The sequence below is a fragment of the Rattus norvegicus genome, chromosome 20 (assembly GCF_021556685.1).
Source record: "Rattus norvegicus strain SHRSP/BbbUtx chromosome 20, alternate assembly SHRSP_T2T, whole genome shotgun sequence".
In the NCBI taxonomy this organism is placed as follows: Eukaryota; Metazoa; Chordata; class Mammalia; order Rodentia; family Muridae; genus Rattus; species Rattus norvegicus.
Window position 1 is genome coordinate 28,366,733 of NC_141553.1, and position 25,335 is coordinate 28,392,067.

General features: G+C 47.6%; 2 long non-coding RNA genes across 3 annotated transcripts in view; both read left to right on the plus strand.

Moving 5' to 3' along the window:
- LOC147998618 (uncharacterized) overlaps positions 1-25,335 on the plus strand; it is a 60,274-nt gene that overhangs the window by 19,878 nt on the left and 15,061 nt on the right. Inside the window, exons 2-3 of one of the 2 annotated variants that reach the window (XR_015645823.1) lie at positions 8,800-8,901; positions 12,200-12,345. This is a non-coding gene — a long non-coding RNA (uncharacterized LOC147998618). Of the gene's footprint in view, positions 1-8,799; positions 8,902-12,199; positions 12,346-25,335 lie in introns of those variants that run through there. The other variant, XR_015645822.1, reaches the window with a different exon arrangement.
- Positions 2,584-5,780, plus strand: LOC147998620 (uncharacterized). Its single transcript, XR_015645824.1, has 3 exons — positions 2,584-2,872; positions 3,301-3,337; positions 4,044-5,780. It is a non-coding gene; the product is annotated as an uncharacterized LOC147998620 (long non-coding RNA).

Consider the following 25,335-nt stretch of genomic DNA (forward strand, 5'->3'; position numbering starts at 1 on the left):
CAGCTACCCAATTTGATAAGATGGATGAAGCAAAGAAGTGCAGGCTGACAGGAACCGGATGTAGATCTCTCCTGAGAGACACAGCTAGAATACAGCAAATACGTAGGCGAATGCCAGCAGCAAACCACTGAACTGAGAACGGGACCCCCGTTGAAGGAATCAGAGAAAGGACTGGAAGAGCTTGAAGGGGCTCGAGACCCCATATGAACAACAATGCCAACCAACAAGAGCTTCCAGGGACTAAGCCACTACCCAAAGACTGACCCTGGGCTCCAACCTCATAGGTAGCAATGAATAGCCTAGTAAGAGCACCAGTGGAAGGGGAAGCCCTGGGTCCTGCCAAGACTGAATCCCCAGTGAACGTGATTGTTGGGGGGAGGGCAGTAATGGGGGGAGGATGGGGAGGGGAACACCCATATAGAAGAGGAGGGGGAGGAGTTAGGGGAATGTTGGCCCGGAAAGGGAATAACAATTGAAATGTAAATAAGAAATACTCAAGTTAATAAAGATAAAAAAATAAAAAAATAAAAAAATGACTGAAATAAGTATATTTTGTATACTTATATATATTTAATAAATATATTACACAATAGACATTAAATATTAATGTATATTAAATGTATATAGTATGCATGATATTTAAATATATTCATGTATAAATTATACATTATATATAAACATATATGTAAATCAGTATATACTTATGTATTTTATACAGAGAAAATATCTGTTAGGTGAAAGATAAATGAGTATGGTTTATAATCAGGCAAGCTTGGAGTCTAAGATCCCATGGGAATATAGGGCTGTAAAAACCAGGAAAAAAGCTGCTGAGACAGCTCACTGGATTAAAACTACGTGTTGGTTAGGGTTTTTGTCTGAGAAGAGGAAGCCTCAACTGAGGAAATGCATCCACTAGACTGGCAGCTCTGTGGGCGGTGCTTTCTTGATCAATGATTGATGCATGAGGGTCCCGCCCTCTATGGCTGCCTCTGCCCTGAGCAGATGATCCTGGGTTGCATTAAAGAGCAAACTGAGGAAGTCATGAAGAGCAAGTCAGTAAACTGTGATCTTCCACAGCCTCAGTTTCTGCCTCTAGGTTCCTGCCCCGACTTTCCTTCATAATATCTTTGTTGTAAACTGTAATCTGAAACATGCCCTTTTCTCCTGGAGTTTCTTTTGGTCATGGTTGTTTTATAAATAAACAGCAAACAAGAACAGGTGCCAAGGGTGGTGACGACCTGCACTTGACTTCGGATGTGGTAGAGGGAGAAAACTGACTTCTACAAGCAGTACTCTACTTTGTGTGGACTGTGACACATGCTAATTTATTTTTTAAAGCAAATAAAAACCCAGGCATTCAAAAGAAGACACAGGAAATCCAAACCACCTTTACTTTAGTAATTCATTTCAAAGTATTTATTTTTAAATGATTTTATTGAAATAGGATTACACCAGTTTCCCTCTTCTTCCTAACATACCTGCCATCTGACTCTTATGTCCTACTCTACTCTCAAATTATAGCCCCTTTCCTTTTCTTTACTCCGTCATTTTTAATCACTGGTTTACAGCCACATTTAGCCCAGCTGACACCTTGGACTGACCAGTTACCACTTGCTCTGTTAGCAAGACTTTGTGCAACATGCCCTCTGACACTTGACTGTACAAACATGGTCTGGACGCAGTGATATGTTTTGTAAAGTACAGAATGGGGTGTTGGGAGGGGGTGCCTTAGCGGGTACCCTAAGGTACCAGTCATACTGAGGGTCTAGTATAAAATAGAGTTTATTTGGAGACGTGGGACGGGGGGTTGAGAAGGGAGTAGAAGCAGAGAAAGAGAGGGGCAGCGAAAGGGGGAGGGAAGAGGATGGCCAGAAACACCTGGAGGGAGGGGGGGAGAAAGAGAGGGAGAAAGAGGCTAGAGAGAGAGGAAAAGGGTCAGAGAGAACGAAGAGAGGGCAAACAGTCCTTTTTATAGCAAGTCGGGCTCCTACCTGGCTGTTGCTAGGTAACTGTTGGGCAGAGCCTGGAAGGAAGGCTAACATGCTAACACACAGTCCTGCCTCTCCTCACACACCACATAGAAAGGACAAACATCGAGCCATGTATAAGAAAGAGCCCTGGCTTCACACTGAGGGAGTCCAGTCTGTAGTGCTCTCTCTGTCTTCTAACCTTAGTGTTTAGTGCCTAACTTTATGTAATATTGTCAGGGCTCGTATTAGTAAAATGTTTGGGGTTTAGATTTCTCTGATTTCTAAATCCTGACCCAAATTTCATAGCTAGTTCATTTGCTCATAGCTTCCCTTCTTTCAGCTGTATCTTTTGACTTCTAAACCCCACACAAAATTACTATAACGTCATCAATCCACTGGGTTTTCGTTAGTGAAAAATGGATGTGTGCAGGCTAGGACTTTTCGTACAAGAGATTTTTTTTTAATCTTATATGAGTTTATCTCATGAGATTCTAATTCATACTCCAAATCCTAACCTCAGACTAGTGTGCTAATTATAGCACAAAATAGAAAAGACAATTGATCAGACTTGGGGGTAAAGTAGACTACTCCAAGAGTTTTCATTCTTACAGTAGACATTGGTGAAAGTGATATTGCTTTGGTAAGCATTATTGCCTTGGTTGCAGCTGTGGCATAGTTAATTAATGATGGGAGGAAATTAGCTATAGACCACTGCCCTTTGGAAGAATATGGGCACCGTGGCCTCTCTTCTTTCCATGTCTTTCCCTCCTAGCCACGTCAAAGTGGGCACATACTGCCATATACTACCACCATGAATGTGTTGGCTTACCACAGAACCAAGAACAAGGAAGCCTGGCCCCTACTGCTCCAATATCCAAGTCCATCATCAAAGCTAGCGAAATGTAAGTTTAATTAAGAGAGGGTCATGTGATGCATGTGTACTTAAGCAGTCAGGACATTGTTTACGGGAGACATGTTGTCACAGTGATGGGAAGCTGACAAACACAGGAAGTATGGATAATTAGTATAAGCATTAAGAAAAACAATGACCTGAGAGCCAGAGCAGCAAGGAAAATAGCTACATACTAAACAAACTGTATTCATTCTAATCAAAACTCAAATGTTAATGATGTATTCGTTTTTCTTTCCTTAATTCCTTTTAATTTACTTGATTACATAATTTTTGGTTGAAGGAATAGGATGCAAGATGTATCTCCCACCCTGGGTGGGGTCATGAATTCCAGAACTGTCAAAAAAAAATCTCAAGATTACTATCTAGCAGGAAGTGTTAGAGCAGAAAGCAAAAACATACTATTGTCTTCTCTCCTAGAATTGACCATCTGGATGAGAAAACACCTCCTGCGAAGGTGGGTCTTCTCCAGAAACTTTAGAGATAGTGTCTGGGCTATCTTAGCATGGAGGTCGGCACAAATGACCCTTTACCAGCTATAAACGATCATCAAACAAGGGACCGTTCCTCCCATAATGACCCACCCTGATCACTGCCTACTCTCAACCTGCTTCACAGGTGCGAGCACACCCGTGTGTATGTGTGTGCGTGTGTGTGTGTGTGTGTGTGTGTGTGTGTACATATGTTGCATATATGTAGCTGTATGCATGTGTGTGAAGGCTCGTGTCATCTCAAATAAGACCCTATTACTTTGGCTCCTGCTGGTTCTTGGAGATAGCAGGCACAGTTATGCTTCATGATTTTCCACTGTTCTGTTTTATTGCATTATACTGTCCCCTCCGTTCAATCAGAAACGTACATGGCTCATTCCTCCTTTCATTAAAAACAACCTGGTTCTGCCCAAGGGATGCATACCCGATGCCCAGGTCTGGCCCACCAATGCCCCTCTTCCACCTCCGTACATCTGAGGCTCCCTAGCCTTTACAGTCACCTCCAGGCCCGCTAGCCTCCAGGCAGCACCGGATTGTGAGCTACTGCAACACCAACTGCTCTCTCTCCCCTCCCCTTCTCTCCCCTCCTCTCTCTCTCTCTCTCTCTCTCTCTCTCTCTCTCTCTCTCTCTCTCTCTCTCTCTCTCTCTCTCTCTCTCTCTCTCTCTATCAGGCTATGGTGGACCTGCACCGAGAGGGGATGGAGGAAAGAGGAGAAGAGAGAAGAGACGGAAGGAGGCACAAAAAGTGTCTCAGAGGCATCTGGTCTGTGATTGGCCAGAGAGATCATGCAGCTCTGGCCACCCAGCCTGCCATCCAGCTCAGGCTTACTTGTTGATGGGTGCTTGTTGATCATCACCAGGTCTGGCCACCTCTTTGAACTAAACTGATGTGAAAATTAGGGGTTGCGGTAGCCTTTCTGCTGACCCCAGTGCATTGTGGGCAAAGAGGGACTTGTGAGCTGATGAGAGGTTCGTTTCTCAACTTGAGAGCATCTTCAGTCGTCTCTCTCCCGAGGATAGAGAATCCCAGGAGAGGGCTTCTGACAGATCGAGGGCAAGGGGCTTTGTGAAAGGATCGGAGACCCATAGCAGATGTTGCAACTGTGTGGTCTCAGGAAGTGGCAGGTTTGGCGTGTGCGGACAGCTGAGGGGATCGCAGATCAGGTCCCCTGTCCCTTGCCACTATGTGGTACAAGCAGTTTGTGGTCAAAATCTACTGGGAGAGCCACGAGGTTGCTGTGGGGGCTGCTATCAGAGGGGAGTAAAGGGAGCTATATGTATTGTTGCAAACGTGTTCCAAAGAGCTAAGCAGAAATAAGGTCTCCTATTTAGGTGCTATGTGGTTTCCAGATCCTTACTGAGAAAAGTTGTGTCTTCTCAACTTGTTACACTTTTACCCCTAGGAGGAATTGTGCAATTTGAAGCACAGATACTCTTGAGAATACATTCTCAAGAATGTACTCTCAAAAATTTGGAAAGAGTTGACTCCCTGATTTGCCTTTCTTGCTTGAAAAAACTGAATGTGTAGCTCTGCCTTAATCTCTTGAGACAAGTTGGTTATCAGTTGCACTAATTTTGAATTTCAAGTTGAACAAAATGACGTCTGTGTTTTATTTTATTTTATTTTTTATTTAAAAAACATTTTATTTTATGCGTATGACTGTACCTACATCTGTGTCTATGCACCGTGTTCATGCAATGACCCTGGGGTCTAGAAAAGGGCACTGGATTCCCTGGCCCTGGATTTACAGACAGTTGTAAACCTCCAAGTATGAATGAAACCCAGGTTTTTAAAGAGCAGCTGTGCTCTTAACTGCTGAGCCACATCTCTAGCCCAGCCTCTATTGTATATTCAGAGGAAGGTTTAGAATCTTCTCTTCTTTATTATACTAGTCTTTGCAATTAAAAATGTTTCTTCCTATAAAATAGATATGTAGATTCTTTTTTCCTTTTGCTTTCTGAGGTGAGCCTCCGATTAACGCCACCTCACTGAGATAACCAGCTTGGATCATGAAAAAGACAGTCTCCCACGAGAGAGGCACTGCTGTCAAATTCTCAATCTTATATTCTTTGCCTAGAATGCACTTAGAACATCAAAACCTTTATTACTGTCAAACAAATTGGAACTAGTTGGGGGGTCATTTTGGTTACATTATCACCTCAATCAGATAGGTGAAACATTTACAAATGTTCACCTCTAGGTCCCGCCTCTGTGGCTAGCTTATTTATGTTGTTGCTTCTAAGTTTGGGGTGACAAGTGTTTGGGGCATTCGTGATGGCAACTCACTGTCAGTAATGTGGATGTTTAATTCAGAGACACTGAGTCTGGGTGGCTTTCTAAGGTTATATCTGTTTTTTTACCTTCCTGTCATATCGGGGATTGAAGTATAAACTACTAAAAGTCCAAAGACTGAATTCCATTTCATGTTAATTCCCTGACATTCGAACATGAGTGTATGTAAGGGGAGAGGAGAGGTGATGGTTTTACCACATGCAGCCATTAGTGTGTTTTTATGGACACTAATTCACTTGTCCTGACTGGTCCTATGATGCTGGCCCTGTTCCCATTTCACAGCTGACATGACAGGCTGAGGAAGGTGAAGTGACTTGTTCACTTAGTGGCTTGCTCATTTGTGACTTCAACACCATTTCTCTGTGCTCACATTTAGTAAAGCCCAAAGCCTATTTTACAAATGGCTTTCAGCTGGGGGTGACCTGGCTTCTCTTAACAAAACATAAGCTGTGCTCTCACATGAAAGCCTGTGTTTTTCTTTATGCAGATTTTGGTGCCAGGGTCTCATGTGCACACGGGCCTTTGAAGTCCAGTGAAGGTTTCATAGAAGTACACAAATAAAAACAGATCATAAAATACTGAACTGCCAAAATAGAGTAAAGCTACAGTTGTGAGTGATACTTTAAGTTACCATTGTTTTGTTTTGTTTTTGTTTTTTGTTTTTTTTTTTTTTTTTACTTTGTTTGAGTTTTTCCAAGACAGGGTTTCTCTGTGTAGCCTCTGTGTAAACTTGCTTTGCAGACCAGACTGGCCTCAAACTCAGAGCTTTGCCTGCCTCTGCCTCCTGGGTGCTACCACACCCAGCGCTTTGTTTCTTTATGAATGCAGTAAAAAAAGAGTTAGTAACAGGTCATCTATCAAAGTTGCAAAACAGTGATAAGGATAAATGGAATTCTGAAATACAGAGTGAACTGTAGAGTAATACAGAACTAGCTGTTGTTTCTCTCCATAACAATGCCAGAGAAATGGCTAACAACACTGTAATATCCCCCATATTAATAATTAAAGGAAATACTAAATTTCATTTAGAGATTAATGTAAAGTAATTCAGGGGACATTTCTATTACCCCTTTCGTCTTCCAAATAAATGACATGGAGACTTCATTTTTATTAACAAGCTTTAAGCAACATAGCTGGGCAGATACTCATCTATTTAACCCTTCCCAGCCATGTGCCCCATAACTTGCCATCTCCAGCTTGCCCTGGTGACTCCTGCACCATCATGTCCTCATGGTGACTTCCCTGGTGACCTGCTCATGGCAGATCCCTCATGTCATCTCCCTCTCAAGAAATTGGCATTGCAAGTCCTGCCTCTTTCCTCTCCTGTCCAGCTATTGGCTTAATTAACTCTTTATTAACCTATCAGAAGTGATGGAAAGCGATTTTTACACAACATAGAGACAGGAGGTGCCTGACAATGACTATGCCCAGGACTGCAGCCAGATATCTACTCTGGGCACAATAATCAGCATCTGAACACACAGTGCACAAACCCTCCTCACAATAGATTAAAGACTTTTTTTCCTCATTCACCCTCGCAAATGGAATCTTTTTTAACGTAAGGACACACGTGGGAGAGGCTAGCTCCATGCCAGAGCATGAGCTTAGCAGCCCAAGACCTTGAGTTCTCTTTCCGGCACCAAGACTTAACACACACGTCTGTAATGGATCAGTTAAGTTAGTTGGTTTGAGACAGGATCTTCTACTGTAGCTCAGGCTGCCCTAGAATGCATGGCCATCCTCTTGTCTCAGCCTCCTATGTCTTGAGGTTAGGGGCCTGAGCCACCATGTTCAACCCACCAATCTTTTTCATTCTGTGCCTCAGCAAACTCTTGGATAGATAGGACTCGTGTCTATCGCACGGTGTGGCATAGAGTAGGGCTCACTGTAGTGAATGCCACTGAGGATGGTCACCAGTGCATCCCTTATAGTTAAGGGATTGAGTGCTTGCTAGGTCCCAGGCAGAACAGCAAGCTTTTAACTTTCTAGCTTATTCAGTTTCTCCACCAACTGTGTATGAATGAGACAATTATTCTTTCCACCTCATTGATAAGGACAAAATAATGAAACTTAGCTTGTACATTGCCAATAGTAGAGCTGAGGTATTTTTATTTTTCCAAATTATGTGGGGGGTCCCTGCAAGTTCTATTGCCAGCAGAGAAATGAACCCTGAGAAGAAAGAAAACCTGTGTTCAGTGGTGACTTAATAACCAGGCTGACTCGAACTGCTGGAGTCTGACACCAGCCAGTTTATTTTAGACATATTTACATATGGTGCTTAAGGTGGTACTTTATTTTAGATATATTTAAGTATGGTAAAACTCTTTTGCAAAGTACATGTGATCTCTATCATGAAGATGGATTCTATAGTTTAAGGATATGGTTATAGTCTAGGATCTGGTATGGTCTCTGACCCAGATACCATAGAGGTGTATGAAGTACACGTGACATTGCCCCTAAGGAAAGGTTCTCTTGACTAAGAAACAAAGGTAAGAACAAATATCCAAGGGTAGGGAGTCTGGGACAAACATTCTGGGGGCTTGAGTGAAGTCTGGTCCTACAGATATCAAAGGTCACCAGATTACTAATAACATCCACTCTCATCCTTTTGGGTGGAGAACAGGCATTTATTTCCTCCACTGAGGAGACAACCCCATATCATTAACATTCTTTTTTTCTCCATTACTTACCTGTGACCACTTGTGCCCTCTACAAAATTGCGTTCATATATTTATGTGCAGTTGGGATGTATACCGTTCTCTCATCCCACTATGTGGGTCCTAGGAATCCAGCTCAGGACTAAGGCTTTTCGGCAGACATCTTTATTTGCTGAGTCATCTCAGTTGTCCCCAGGGCCGAGATGCTAATCCAGACAGTCCACCCCCAGAAGCCTTCCTCTTGAGCATCATATGACAAAATTAGTCTTAAAGAGAAAACGTCTGTGCCTATTTTCCCTAGGTCAGAAGATAAGTGAGTGAACTTACTACTCTCTGAGACACGAATTAACCGTCAGTGTAAGAGCATTTTCTAAAACTTAACCAAGATGTCTTTTGACTTTTATACCGTCTTTATATCCCTCGCCTAACATCATCATCTTACAAAGGAACTAAAACTATTAAAAATCCTGCCTGCAGGGGGATCCAGATGCAGAACTCTCAGCTCTTTCTCCAGCACCATGTCTGCCTACGTGCTGCTGAGCCTCCTGCCGTGATCACCATGGAGTGAACCTCTGAACTGTAAGCCAGGCCCAACTAAATATTGTCCTTAAAAGAGTTGCCTTGGTCATGGTGTCTGTTCACAGCAATTGAAAGCCTAACTAAGGCAATGCCTGTATCTCAGCGTTTGAAAGTTAGAGGCAGGAAGATCAGGTATTCAAGGCCAGCCTCAGCTACCTAAGAGTCTGTTTAAATGACCACCACCCAAAAAAGTGAAAATATAAAAGCCACATAAACCCAGCTCTAAGGGGAATCAAAGGCCCACATGTTTTCATGTGTACAGATCCAGGCTGTTTGCAGTCCCCGGAGTTTCCAGCAGGTCTCTAGGGAGAAAGGAAAGCTGCGCTGTAGTGGGGTCTGTAACTGTGGTGGCAATGATGGGACCCCCATAGGGTCTCATCTGTTTGAATGCTTGGTCCCTGGTTAGTGGAACTGTTTGGGCAGGGTGAGGAGGTGTGGCCTTGTTAGAGAGGTGTGGCTTTGCTGGAGGAAGTGTGTCACTGGGGGAGAGATTTGAAGTTTCAAAGGCCCAGGTACCTGCCTCCCCCTCCCTCCCCTTCCCCCTCTCCCCCTCCCTCCCCTTCCCCTCCCCCTCCCCCTCCCCCTCCCCCTCCTCCTCCCCTTCCCTCTCCCTCTCCCTCTCTGGATCAGGATGTAAAACTCTCAGCTACTACTCCAGCTTCATACCTGCCTGCTCCCTGCTGTGAGGATCATGGGCTAACCCTCCAAGGCTGCAAGCCAACCTCAATTAAATACTTCTCTAATGAAATTTGCGTGGGTCTTTATGTGTCTTCACAGCAATGGAACAGTAACTAAGGGAGAAACCCAATTCATTTTCATTTAAAAGCCTTTTCATTTTTATCTTTTTAGAGCTCATTTGAAGGAAATGCTTTTACTTTCCATTTTTTTTTTCAACTACTGCATTCATTTGTTGATGTCTAAAATCTATTAAAGAGAGTCACTGAACTGAAGTGACACAGAAGTGTGCGTTCTGGGGTGTACTTCAAAACCCGGGAGCATTGGAAACAGCCTAAGTTAACAGTGATAAACATTTTGTTTCGTAGTAATGAATAGATGAAAAAAGGTCACTTTGTTTTGTTTGGGTTTTAATTTTCCTTTTTAACCTAACTTTATTACTGTGGCTGAATGCTGTAAGTGGGGCTTAAACATGGCATCTTAGAAGGAGCTTGGAAGACAATTTCACTGAAAGCCGTGTGGAAATATAGGCCCAGCTCAACAGCTTTCAGAGGGGAACAGCATTAGCAACTGGGCTGCACACCATCTTTGCGATGTTGGACAAGGTATAGCTGGCTGCCTTTTGCCCCAGTCTTAAAAGTCTCCCTGAGGCTAAGTGTATTTAATAGTTTTTAGCTAATTTTGTTAGTAGAGGAGATATCAAAACAAGATAGTCAAATATTGAGTCTATTCCATAATTATTACTCTTTATAGTCTTATACAGAGCTACAAAAAATATATTATTTGCTCTACTTAATAACATATATACATCTATACATAAATGTATACACATATGCATGTACTTATATATTATGTTATATAGTTATATATTATAACATTATTGTGTTATATATGTTATGTGATAATATACATATATATATATATACATATTATAACACTTTGAGGAGGAAAAGAGCACCAGAAAACTTACCGTTGGAGCTAAAGCTTGTGATGAAGGAAATAAAGGCCTGATGTGAAATAAAATAATGGAAGTGCTGCCCTCCAGGCAGAACAGCAAGACCCCCAACCAGCTAAGCTTCCAACTTAAGAAAAGTTGCTTATGCAGCAAGGGAAAATTATGCAAACGTAATTCCGTCCATTCCGTCCATTCCCAAGCAGGCAGTCAAGCTTGGCAGCATTAGCTGCATGGTCACATGGTTCTGGCTTCAGAGTCAGGAAGGAGGCATGAGTAAAGGGGTTCTGGAATCTTCCACAGCAGTTAAGGAAAGTTGCTGAGGCGGGGCCTGTGCCTGCTGAATGGAGACCTGACCTGAGAGGCCACTGCGTGAAACTGACGCAGGGGTTGTGTCGGAGGCCCCAAGGTGTTAGAGCTGTAGGGCATTTGCCAAGGAGAGCTGCATACAGGGAGTGGAGCCAGCCTAGGAGAGAAGTGTGTTGCAGTCAGCAGAAGAGGTAGGATGGGGCCATCTGAGTCCTTTGGACATAGAGCTACATGATTCAGTTTTCCCTGCTGGGATTTAGTTTTGATTTAGCCCAATATTTCCTTACTGTGCCCCCATTTTATTAATCTGGAATCATAATGTACATCCCGTGCCGTTGCCTGTTGGAAATATGCTGTTTGTTTTTTTATTTTTTATGAGAGGTTATATAGTGACAATTTTGAAAATTCTGGAATTTGGGTTTCTTTAAAAAACACAGAAGTATAATAAGAATGTGCTCTCATTTTAATCCCAGGGCTGGCCATATGGGGCTGCTTCAGATCGTCCACAGCAGCTGAGTGTCACTGGCCTCGTGCTCTCACAGAAGCACGGTTGTGATTATGATGTTTGGAATTCTGGGAACTTTTCAGAGAGTACATAACTGCTAGGACCTCGAGAGGCAGGGGTAGTGGTAGTTGTTTGTTTAGGGAGGTTGGTTGTAGTTTGTTAGCAGCCTTGGTCAAAGAAGAAACAAAAGGAGAGAAATTGGATTTGAGAATTTTCATAATCCTCTTCTCCTCTCTACCTCTCTATCCTTGTTTCTCTCCTATCTATTGTTAGGGGGTGAAATGAGGTGGGGGTTGGAAAAAGGGCAGGAAAAAGAAGAACCCACAAAGTAACAAAGATCAGCTTATAAGTTTACACTTAGGAAATTGACTTGAGTCTCAGACAAGACTGAACTCTTAAACTGTCTTGAGACAATAAAAGACCATGGGGACTTTGACATTGGACTAAATTCATTGTGCATTATGATATGGCCACCAGTCTTTGGGGACCAGGGAGTGGAATGTGGTGGTTTGAATGAGAGTAGTCCCCATAGAATTCATATATGTGAATTCTTGGTTCCCAGTTGGTAGAAGTGTTTGGGAAGGATTAGGAGGTGTGGCCTTGTTAGAGGGAGTGTATCACTGGGGATGGGCTTCAAGTTATCAAAAGCCCATCCTATTCCCAGTTAACTCTCTTTTCTTGTAAGCTCCCAGCTAAATGCTCTAACACCATGCCTGCTTTCCTGCTGCCATGCACCCCACCATGATGGTCATGGACTTTCTGAAACTGTATGTCCCTGATAAACTCTTTCTTCTATAAATTGCCTTGGTCACTGTGTCTTGTCACAGTAGAAAAGTAACTTATGCTTATATTCCCAGAATGGCGGAGATGGAGGCAAAAGCCTCGGGAGTTCAAAGTCATCCTTAACTACAGAGTATGATCAAGCCCAGCCTGGGTGGTTTGCTTGATTTTCAGGACTCTAGAAGCAAGAATGACTTGGAAAGATACTGGAGTGACTCAGAAGGTAAACAGACAAGCTAGCATAGCAGGAACCAGGGCAGCCCAGACCTTCTTTCTGACCTTAGCTCTCAATGTTGCTGCACACCGGCCAGGATGAGTCTCTACATTTAGATTTCAAATTCCTAAGAGAATCTGAATTATTGACCTGGGTCAGGTGTCTACAGCCCTATCCTCCCCCCCTCCTCTTTTTCCCTCCTCTTCCTCTTCCTCTTCCTTCTCCTCTTCTTCTTTCTCTTCTTCCTTTTCCTCCTCCTCCACCCTCCTCTCTTCTTCCCTTCTCTCTTCTCTCTTTTCTCTCCCCTGCCCCTCTCTATTTTCTCTCATCTCTCTCTTTCTCTTCCTTTCCTCCCTCCCTACATCCTGAGATGGAGTCAAGCTCCCTTTATAGCCTGGGATGACCTTGAAGTTGTAAGCCTCCTGCCTGAAGTTCTCTAGAGCAGAGATCACAGGATGTCCCACCATGTACAGTTCATGCAGAACTAGGCCAGCCAGGCATGATAGGAGAGTACTTTACCAACAGCTCCACCTCCAGCCCATATCTCAGCTCTTTGTGGGCCAAGCAATCCCCAGCAGAATACTTTCAGCAGGGATGCCTTGAAGTATCCTAGCAAGGCTGTTTTATTCGGTTTCATCATGGTCCACAGTTGTGAAACAGGTAATCTGCAATGCCAAGTGCATTGTGTCCCCAAAGAGTTACAACCCTAAGGGTTTGGTTATAAAGGACTACTCAGTGCAGGGAAGATGACAGGCACAATCTAGGGAGCACAGGCAATCTGTTTGCCAGGAAGGCTGAGGGCTGTCTGCAAGGGTAAATAAAGACTGCCAGCCAGGGACCAGCAAAATGCCTTAGGGAGTAAAGGTACTTGCCAAAAACCTGGACAGCGGGGGTTGGGGATTTAGCTCAGTGGTAGAGTGCTTGCCTAGCAAGCGCAAGACCCTGGGTTCGGTCCCCAGCTCCGGAAAAAAAAAAAAAAGCTGGACAGCCTCAGGTGGGTCCCTAGGACTCAGGTGATAAAAGAGGAAAGCCAACTCCTGCAAGTTGTCCACTGACACACATGCTTGACCCCCACCCCAGCACACACACAAATAAATAAATGTCATTCAAAACCAAACCAAACCACATACTTGACCTGGTGGAGCTGTGCCTGTGTCTCAAGGCACACAAATGTAGTCAATCCTAACAAGCAAAAAGCAGACACGCTGCCTAAAGCCCTTATGGCCCTCAGAACCACCTTATCTGAGGGTCTGTGCAACGTTAACACAGGGGTGCAAGACACTGTCCAGATCCATAGGCCAGTAACCAACAGCTCCCTAAAACCAGGAAAGCCTCCATTCAAAATAGCAGGGGCAGACGGCTGCCCCTGGCTCCTGTGGGCTTCAACTCTTTTTTCCTTCCTCCCTCCCTCCCTTCCTCCCTCCTTCCTTCCTTCCCTCCCTCCCTCCCTCCCTCCCTCCCTCCCTCCCTCCCTCCCTCCCTCCTTCCTTCCTTCCTTCCTTCCTTCCTTCCTTCCTTCCTTCCTTCCTCAGCAGCCATGACCTAGTAACCCTGAGACAAGGAAGATGTCCAGATAGGGGTAGCCAGACCACCACATTTTGGCCTAGGACACAGTAGACATGTGAACGTGTGTGTGCCCATGTTACAGAATGGTGGCTGTAGGATGCAGCAAGTGGGCTAACTGAAGTGCCAATGGTGTGACGGGGTGGGTGGCACTGGGACCCAGCACTGGTGTGAACAGGTAGGTCCTCGTTATGAGGTGGCAGCACTGGAACATAGCACTTGCAAACAAGTGTGCCACTGCCACCTCTTGGTGGCAGTGAGACATGACAAGCACATAAGCAAGTGTCTGTGTTGGACCATCACACACAAGCATGCCTGTGCTCCACGTGCCCGTGCAAGTCGATGCCACCATGTGGCAGTGCTGGAACATGGCAGGCATGCAAGCAGATATACCCAGGGCTCACTACTTTGCAGCACTGAACATACCTCACATGTGAGTAGGTGTGCCCATAGAGCAAGATGGCAGTGCTGGATAAGACATATGTACGGATAGGTATGCCCAGGCTGCCGTGTGTCAGCACACATAGAAACAGATGAGCCCAGGTGTGGTGATGCTGGGACATGGCACACATGTGAATACACATGCCCAGGCTGTCATGTAGTGGCCCTGGGACATTGCAGGCTTGTGAACAGCCCTGCCCAGGCTGACATGTAGCAGTGCTGGAACATGGCAGGTTTGCAAACAGGCATTCCCAGGCATTGCAAGGTGGCACAGGGATACAGGGGTACAAACAGGCATCCCCACACTTGTACAATGAAGCACTAGGACATGGTGAACAGGCATGACCATCCAGAAAGCTTCCAGCACTGGGACACAGCAAGTGTGCCAACAAGAGAGCCAGCACTACCAGGTGCTGATAATGGGACACAGCATGTGTGAGAACAGGTGTGGTCACATTGCCACACAGTGGTGCTGGGATTCGACAGACATGTGAACAAGCCTGCCCGTGTCACCACATGTTGGCACTGGAACACAGCACATATGTGAACAGGTGTGCATGTGTGTGTGTGTGATGCCAAGTGGAACACTTGGACATGGCAGGTGTGTGAACAGGTGTGCAATGCCAGGTTCATGACTGGGACACAGCAGGTGTGTGAATAAGTGTGTGTGTATGATGCCAGGTTCACAAATGGGACACAGCAGGTATGTGAACAGGTGTGTGTGTGTGTGTGTGTGTGTGTGTGTGTGTGTGTGTGTGTGTGTATGTTTGATGCTAGGTGCAGCACGGGGACATGCAGGCATTCCCAGACCACCACTTGGCTGTTCTAAGACATCACAGGTGCATGAAAAGGTGTGATACGCTGCCATGCAGCCCTGCTGGGAAATGACAGGCAGACAAACAGGATTGTCTGTGTGGCCATATGGTGGCACTGGGATTGGGCAGGTGTGTGGATAGGCACGCCCTCACTAGCAGTAGTAAACAGCATGCACACACAGAGAAATGTGTGTGCACCGCCTTGTTGTGTACATGAGATGGAACGAGTGTACAAATGTGCCTGACAGGCCACCACATGGCAGGCATGTAAACAGGTGTGCTCAGGCTGCCATGTGGTGACCCGGGGACATAACAGGCATGTATACAGGTATGCGGGCACTGCTCTGTGGTGGTGGTAGGACACGTCACAGGTATGGAAAGGTAAAGTTGCACTGCAATATGGCAGGCGTGTGAGCAGGGAAACCCACGTTGTTGTGTGGCAGCACTGGACATGGCAAGACCCTGGTATGAAGAGATGGGCCAGGCAGTAGCATTAGGATACTACAGGCATGTCAACAGGTAGGCCTGTGTGGGAACACGGAACCAGCGGGAGCAGATACCATCACATGTCATGGGGACATGGTAGATGGACAAACAGACATGCCTGTGCCATCACATAGCATAGCACATGGGGCAGGGCAGGCATGCAAACAGGTGTTCACAGGCTGCCACACATCAGACACAGACACAGCATGCATGTGAACAGGCCTGCCTAGGCTGCCACATGGTGGGGCTGGGATGCGACATTTTGCAAACACGCATGAATGTGCACCCACATGGTGGCACTGGGACATGACTTACATACAAATATATGAGTTTATTCCACTAAACAGTGGCACCTGTACACAGCAGGAGTGAGATCATACATGCCTGTACTGCCGTGTAGCCACACTGGGACATGGCACAGCTGTGAACAGGTGTGCATTGGTGTCGGATATGGCTTGTGTAGGTGTGTGCACAGGCATGCTCAGGCTGCCACGTGGCAGTGCAGGGACACAGCAGGGGTGGCCGTGCCACCACAGGGTGACACTGGAGCATGGCAAGAACAAGCACACACAAGTACAGAAGTGCCGTCCGGGATTCTACCTCTCCTGGTAGGATGCTGATACACCGGCTCACATTGGCAGGGCAAAGTCCAGAATGGGTGGAGTCTGCCCCTTCCCTCTGGGCTGTCAGACATTGCTGTATGCAAGACACAGGAGGGTGAAGTGGAGTCTAGGATTAACTGGTTCCATAGGGCTCTGGTCCAGCTAGGAATACTGGATGTGCTCCAGCTCTTAGAAAGGGATTAGAGGTTTCGGTGGCCAGCACAGGGCCAGTGGTCAGAGTCCTGGGTCCCATGTAGGGGCTGCAATGCTGGCACCCAGCGCTCTAATGTGAGCCTCTGTGAGCAATGGGAGCCTGGCCAGGCAGGTGGGTCCAGGGTCCAATGATGGGTGCTTGGGAGAGAGAGCCCTCCCTCAAGTGTTACAGCTCAGTAAAAGCAGCCAGTCTCAGATGATCCTACATGAAATGATTTGTGCACTTTATTCCATGCAGACAGGGATTATATGAGCCCTGGGGGGGGAGAATATGGGGGGTAAATACATTTTATTGACTGAGGCTAAGATGCTGATGGTGCTCTGTTTGCATGGGGGGAAGAATTCCGGGTGCCGTGCTACATGACCAACTACCGGTGATCATCTTAGTTGGGGGTTGCAGTTATGTGCCCCAAAGCAGGCATGGAGATAGGGAGGGAGTAGTTCTACTTCTGCCATCTCAGACTCTGAGATTTGCGGGGTTTGAACATGCTCCACCTCACTCGTCCCATGCCCATTCCTCTGGTACACAGTCCGAGTGCCCTACACAGAATACAGCAAGGATGCAATAGACACGACCACACCTCCACATGGACTGGGACACAGCACAGGTGTGAGCCTACCCTGCTAGGTGGGCACTGGAGCACAGGTGTGCAAATAGGCCAGCCAGCACCACCAGGTGTCAGCAGTGGGACACAACAACTGTGCCAACAGGTGAGCCTCCCGGCACAGGCGGGATGTGGAACATGTATAAACTGTCATACCTAGGTCATAGTGTGGCAGCCCAGGGACACAGCAGGTGTGCAAATTGGCATGCTAGTGGCATGTGGTGGAGTTTTGGCATAGCAGGCAAGCAAACAGGTAAGCCTTTGCCATCACGCGATGGTGCAGAACTAACAAGTGTAGAGAGTAGTGAACCCACACCACCAGGTGGCAGCACTTGGAAATGGCATACGTGTGAACAGGCTAGCCCAGGCCATGCTGGGACACAACAGGTATATGCACCATCTATATGCACAGTCATGCCTAGGTTGCGACATGGTGGTGTTGGAACATGGCAGGCTTGTGGACAGTGAGGTCCAGGCTGCCACATAGAGGTCTAGAACATATCACTCATGCAAATAGGAAAACCCAGGGCAATATGTGGTGGCCCTGGTATATGACAGGCATGGGAATAGGTATGCTCAGGTTATTACACAGTAGTGCTGGAACGTGGTGGGTGTGCAAACCAGCACGCCTGTGCCACCACATGGCAGCACTGGCATATGGTAGGCATGCAAAAGGGTTCTGTTCACAGGATGCCGCATGATGGAAACCGACACAGCCTTCATGTGAACAAGCCAGCCTAGGCGGCCTCATGGTGAGGTGTGTGACTACCAGGTGTGTATGTAGACATGCCTGTGCCTCCACGTAGTAGCCCTGTGATGTGGCAGGCATGCAAACAAGACGTGCATGCGCTGCGACGTGGCAGTGTTGGGATAAGCATAGATATGATCCTACAATCAGCGCAGGAACATGGTAGGCATGCAAACATGTGTTCACATGGCAGGCACCATACCAAGCATGCCCGTGCCACCATGTGGCAGCACTAGGAGACAGCAAGTGCATGCATAGGTATGTCCGTAATACCCAGTGGCAACGCTGCACTCTGCAGTCATGCAAACAATTGCGCCTGTATCACCACACAGAGGTGCTGGGACACAGTAGACATACAAACGGGAGGCGTCAGACAGGCCAGCACAGGCTGGCACCACGGTACAGCAGGCATATGAGCATGCAGGCCCAGGTCACCATATAGCAACAGACAGGGCTGGTGTGGGAATAGATGGCCCTGCACCAGCAAGGGGCGATGCTGGGACACGACAGGTATGTAAAGTGTGTAACCATGCATGCCTGCACCACCATGTGGCATCACTGGGACATGGCATGGTTGCCAAAAGCCTTGCCCGAGCCATCCTGTGGTAGTAGTGAAACACAGCAGGCTTGTAAACAGGCGTGGCCAGACCACCGCGTAGCAGTGCTGGGACACAGCCGGTGTGCATGCAGTCGTGGCCTTACTGCTCCATCATGGCGCTTGGATATGGCAGGAGGGGTAGACTGGCAAGCCCGAGGCAATACCCGGAGGTGCAGAGTGTGAGCAGGCATGGCCACACGTGGATCTAGCATGGTGTGATGTCAATGTATGATGGCGATGGGATCAGCCCCAGTGTGAACAGGCAGGCCCAGGCTTCCTCCTAGCAGCAGTCCTGGGATATGGCGAACAGTGTCATGTGGTGGCATTAGGAAGTAATGCATGCCAACAGTGAGCCCTGGGTGCCATGTGATAATCCTGGGACAGGGCGAGCATGTCAACAAATGAATCCATGCCATCATGGTTTGGCCCTGAGACATAGCAGGCCCATGAGCAGGTGTGCCCAGACCTCATGTGGCAGTGGGTGGACATGTCAAGTTTGCAAACAGGTAAACCCAAGCCATGCTCAGTGGCATGTGGAATGTGGCAGGGGTGGAAAAAGGCAATGTCTCACTTACATATAATGGCACTGGGACGTCACCCAAGGTGCTAACCTGGACATGGAAGTTGTGCAAACAGGTGAGCCAACACTGCCAGGTGCAGAAATGGGGCATACAAACAGGCGTGTCGTGTTGACACATGGTGGCACTGGGACTTGGTAGACACGTAAACAAACCTGCTCATGTCCCCATGTGTTGGTGCTCTGGGACATGTCACATGTGTAAACAGGCATGCACAGAATGCCCAGTGTACTGCTGGGACATTGCAGGTATACACAGGCATGACTGCAGCATCACACTGAGACGCAGCACGCGTGCAATCAGGTTTGCCCACACAAGCTCGTGTCTGCATTGGCACACGGCAGGCTTGTGGAGAGGTGTGATTCACCACCACGTGATGTGTGAACAGACATGCCCACACCACATTGTAGCAATGAGACACGGCAACTGTGAAAACATGCCTGCCTAGGCCACTACACAGCAGTGTAAGAACACGGTCTGTGAAGAAGTGGCATTCCCGGGCCATCACGTGACAACCCTAGGACATGGTAGACATGCATACAGGTGTGCAGGTACTGCCACCTGAGGCTGGGACATGTCAGGTGTGTGAAAAGGTATACCCGTGCCATCACATGGTGACTCTGGGGCAGAGCAGACATGTGAACAGGAAGGTCCGTGTTGCTACTTGTCAACACTGTACATGGCACTGGACACGGCACTGGAATTAAGAAGTGAGCCTATGCCACCAGGTGGCAGTGCTGACAAGCATGGGCAGGTGAACATGCATTGCTGGTGGCACACAGGACAGGTGGGTGCATACGTGTACACACCACCATATGTCATCATAGGGACATGACACGTGTGTGAACAGGTCTGCCCCATCACTGCATGGCGCATGGGCATGAAAACAGGTGTTCACAGCCTATCATGTGGTGACATGTTTTCTGGGCTCATGTTTATGTTTGAACATTGATATTTTCAACGCATCAAGGTCAGGCTGCCTCGTGGCTATGTTGAGACAGCAGGCATGCAAATGGTCTCACCACAGCACATGCCTGGTCAGGCCACCCCCATTTCAGTGCTAGGGTGTGGAAGATGTACAAACATGTGTACCTGTGAGAAAAGTCTTCTAATCAAGGTCGAAGTCCACCACTGACTGAATAGCCTCTGGGGTTGGCAGATAATGGGAGACTCCCTTCATTCACAGGGCTTTTCCTTTTCTGACCTTGTCTAGAGAGTTCTAATCCCCACACCCCCAACACACACACACACACACACACAGAGAGAGAGAGAGAGAGAGAGAGAGAGAGAGAGAGAGAGAGAGAGAGAGAGAGAGAGAGACAGACCTCTACCTGAGGAACGTCACATAGCCTTAGTCTGATTACAGGATCAACTTCCTTTCTCCTGATAAAACCTGTTCAGCTAATACCTGAGATCCTGAAATTTCTGAAATGCTTCCCCATGCTAATGAGGCATTCTGGTGCCCTAAGCTCTCAACCAATGACCATTGCCCATCCTGGACATTCCTACCCTCAGTCCCCCAAGGCTTAAAAGCCTTGAATCATTGAGTAAAGTCAATTTGTCTCCTGATAGTTGGTCCCAGTGGGCACACACACACACACACACACACACACACACACACACAACACTCACACACACACACACTCACACAAACACACACACACACACAGACCCGTTCCCTCCCCACGTCCCACTCCCACTGGATCGATTTGGTCAACGAGCCACACGAGAGGGAAGACCCACATCTTCAGCCCTTCATATGAGAACATGCATGCCAGTGCCGACACTGAGACATGGCATGAGTGCAAAGACATGTCATGCTACCTAATGCAGCGCTGGGACACAGCAGGCGTGAGTCAGTGAATCCAGACATAGCAGTGTTGGGACACTGGCAGAGGCACCAGCAGGCATTGCCATGTATCACCATGTAGTACCACTGAGACAGCGCTGACATGCAAATACCCATGCCTGTGCCACCCGAGATGAGTGCCAGGACACAGCATCAGTCCCATGTCACCTCGAGGCAGTACTGGCCCTCAAACAGGAGGACACACACAGCCAGATGGGACATAGCAGGTGTGAGAACGGGAGTGACACACTGCCGTGCAACACAGCCCTTGTGTGAACAGGCATGCCTGTGCTAGCAGGCGCTGGGACACAGGAGGTGTGCAAACAGGAGTGGCCACACTACCTCACTGCCGGGATGGGTGCTGGGAAACAAGTACAAACACATAAGGGAGATGAGACATGGCAGGCACATGAACAGATCTGCCCTGCCACCAGGTGGTGGCCCCGGCACACAGCATGTATGTGAATTGGTGGCCCTGGCAGCACTGGGAGACGATAGGCATAAAGATGCATGCCTGGGCCACCACACGGTGGCATGGGGCATGGCAGATGTGCCAGCTACGCTGGGACATGAAATGTGTGCAAACAGGTGTGCTGTACCACCACGTTGCACTGTCATAACATATGTGGAACACATGTGCTTGTGTGGCCACATGGCAGCTCTGGGTCATAGCACACGTGCAAATAGGCACATGTGGTAGAGCTAGGATACAACAGGCATTTAAACATGTGTCGGAGATGCATGTGCCCCCGTCTGGCATCATAAGACAGGAGGTGCATGTAGGTGTGCCTTTGCAGCCATGAGCCAGCACTGGGACAGCAACACGCTCTCTTCCAAAGCCACATGGAATTCCTGAAACAAAGACAGGAATGTCTGCCCCACAACATGGCGACACTGAGCCAGGCCAGGTACTCAAACAGCTGCTCTGCGCCCCCCTGGGGGTATGAGGGCCAACAGGCGTGACCCTGCCACCCAGTGGCAGTGTGGGGGTCAAAGCTGATGTGGACATAGTCCTGCTTCACCACATGACAATGGGATGTGGCAGGAGAGCCAAAAGGTGTGCCTGACCCGCCGTGCGGTTGCTCTGGGATGTGGCATGTGTGCCAACATTGTGCCTGTGCTACCACACGCCAGAACTGGGACATGGCGTGTGCACACTCATGCTGGTTCTATGAAGTGGAACATGACAGGCATGAACAGTCATCATGCTGTGCCACCGTGTTACACTGGTGGAGCAGGATAGGTGTGTAAACTGGCAGGCTTGTGCTGACATATGGTAGTGTTACACGGAAAGGAATGAGCATGCCTGCACCACCAAGTGGTAGCCTTGGACCTAGCCGGCATGCAAAGCCGGCACAGGCTGGTGGTTCTGAGACACAGTAAGCACACAAATGGGTGTATCCACACCGCAATATGGCGGCGGCGGCGGTGATGGTAATCATGTCAGACATTCAAACAGGTGAGCCTGTCCCAACATGTGTAGGCAGGGAGACGTGGCAGATACACAAACAAACACGCCTGCCTCGTCATGGAGTGACGGGACACAGTAGGTATGCAAACATGCGTGTTTGTGCCACCAGGACTAGGTGTAGGAGCCTTCATTGCCATTCAGCAGTACAGGGTATGGAAAGTATGTAAACGGAATGCCTATGTCACCATGGGGCCGTGCTGAGACATGCCAAGGTGCACAAGTATGCTGAAATCTGGATGGTGGCACTGGGACACATGCTGGCAGGACTGGGGCACAGCCCATCGGCAAACATGCATACCATGTGGAGGTGCTGTGACATATAGTTGTGCAAAGAGATGTGCTCATTCCTCCTGGTGCTGTTGGCTTGAACACAGAAGGCCCTGCCTATGCCACCATGTGGCACCATGGGGGCATAGTAGGCACACGAACAGATGTGTCCACACTGCCATCTGGTGGTGCAGGTCAGGGCAGGCATGCAGACAAGCCTGACTGCACAGCCATATGGCATCACTTGGACACAGCAGGTGTGCAACTAGGCATGCCCATGTTGTGACATTCTATGTAGCATTGCAGGGACACTGTAGAACACTGTCTGCACAGCCACATGACAGAGCTGGACAATAAGCTGCTTGCATGATGCCATGTGGTGGCACTGGGACACATGAGGGGTGCAAACGAGAATGCCCATATCACCAGGTGATGGTGCTGGGAGGCAGAAGGTGTGAAAACAGGCATTTCCATGCCACGGGTGGGGGGGGAGTACAGACACAGTAGGCACACAAACATGTGTGCCCATACCACCATATAAAGGTGCTGGACGTGGAAGCATGCAAACTAGTATGCCTGTCCCACCACGTGGCGAGGTTGGCACACAGCATGCATGCAAACAAGTGTGCCCACCCATGCATCTGCCCAGCATTCTGCATACAGCAAGCACTAATATGCGTGAACATGCCACCAGGAGGCAGTGGACACGGGAAGTGTGTAAACAGCCCTGCACACCCACTGGGACACAAGTGAGTGAACAGGTATGTTGTGCTGCTAGGTGGCAACACTGAGACACAGCAGCCAGGGAGAGTTATGTCCATTACCTTGCATGGCAGTGAAGGGACATGGCAGGTATATGAACTGGCATGACATGTCACCAGGTGATGGTGCACAGCATGTGCTGAAGAGGTTCTTGTGGCACTGACACTGGGAGACAGTGGACACTAACAGCCATGCTTGTTCTACCATGGCACTGGACATAGGGTGCAAATGAGCCCACACGTTCCATCATGTACCCATGCTGGGGCACAGCAGGCATGCAAACATGCCAGAGCTAGAACATACTATGCATGTTTATACTGTACCCAGGCCAGCAGGTGGCAGTGTTGTCTCTGCTGCCACAGCGTGAAGCCATAGAGTGTTTTACATGGGAGTATATGTGGCAATACTTGCCCTGGCCAGCAGGACTTCAGAGTCGACCTGGGAGGGGGCGAAAGAATGGGGGACAGGAGGCGCAAAGAAGGAGAGCAAGTCTGTGTTCTGATCAAGCTCTCAAAGTTTATTTGAAAAAACAGCGGCTTATAAAGACAAGCAGGTGGGAAGGCTACTCAGGATGATCCATCACTGCCACCACTCTCCCTATAGCCCTAAACCATAAATTGCAGGTATACGCTGATAGGAACAGACAACTGGCTAGCTGTCCCAAGGCCAGAGGCTGTAACTAGCTTAATTTTCCTGGAGATAGGGGTCATACAATGAGCAGAGCATTCCTGAGAAGAATTCCTGAGACTGAGCGTGCTTGGCTCCTGGCAAATACTACCGTGGCATGATGCTGAAGCAAAGGCAGAGATCACATGTGATCAAGCATGTCAATGCTGCTGCAGGATGTTCATGTGGCACATCTCATCATGTATGCCCATACACCCAGCAGGATGTTTCAGCACAGTTCATGTATGATCATGTATGCCGATGCTGCATAACATGGTGTTATGGCACATTTCATGTGTGCACAGGCATATGCAAACCACCAAGGCACAGCAACACAGCACAGCTCATATGTGAGTGTAGATGCCATTGTGGCATGGTTCTGTGATATGTCTCCCTTGTGAACACATGTACCCATTGTATGGTGCTACAACATGACTCATGTGTGAACATGTGTGGTCACACGACTGAAGCATGGCAACATGGCATAGCAGAACCAGATCCGCATGCTCCAGCTGCCTCTCAGCCATTTCTTTCACACACTGTCCTCTTTAGCCCAGTAAAATCAAAGTTCCAGAAACTTGTAATTTAGCCATTAGATTTACATGTTAAATTCTCAATCCACAATTCATCCGCACAATAAATTCACTGCCAATTGATAATGATATAAACCACTCATCTAGACAAGATAAAATCGATCTAGTTCACCCAAATCCAAACCACGCTCCTCCGTAGACTCCATCTTGATCTCTCGCTTTTCCTCCTTCTCTTCCTCATCCTCTCTCCTTCCTAGACCTTTCCCTGCCTCCTTTTCATCCAATGATAGGTTTTGCCTTACCCTGGACCCGCCTCCTGCATAATGACATCATCCTACATTCATATAAGAGCTGTGCCACAGCACCATGTGACAGCAACATGGGCATAAATGTTCAAATGTGAGCCACATTGTGGCATCATGTCATGTGTTCACATGTGGGCCCTGCTACAGTACCATGCCATAGTATTGTGGGTGTGTGTAACACATGAGTTGTGTTGTGGTGCTGTGCTGCACCATTGTGGGCATACATGTTAACACATGTGTATGCCACTGCAGCACAGTGTCATTGGCATGGTGTCATTGGCACATAAGATCACACATGAGCTATTATGAGGCACCATTCTGTGGCTGTGTGAATACATGTAATTCTACTTGAGCCATTGTGTGACACCAAGCCTCAGCAGCTGAAACAAGTCTGCTCAAACATGAAGGGTGCACAATGCCTTGGTGGCTTAGGCATGCATGCTCAAACACTAACATGTCACAAAGTCATTCCAAGGTTCTATGCTTTAAAGGAATGG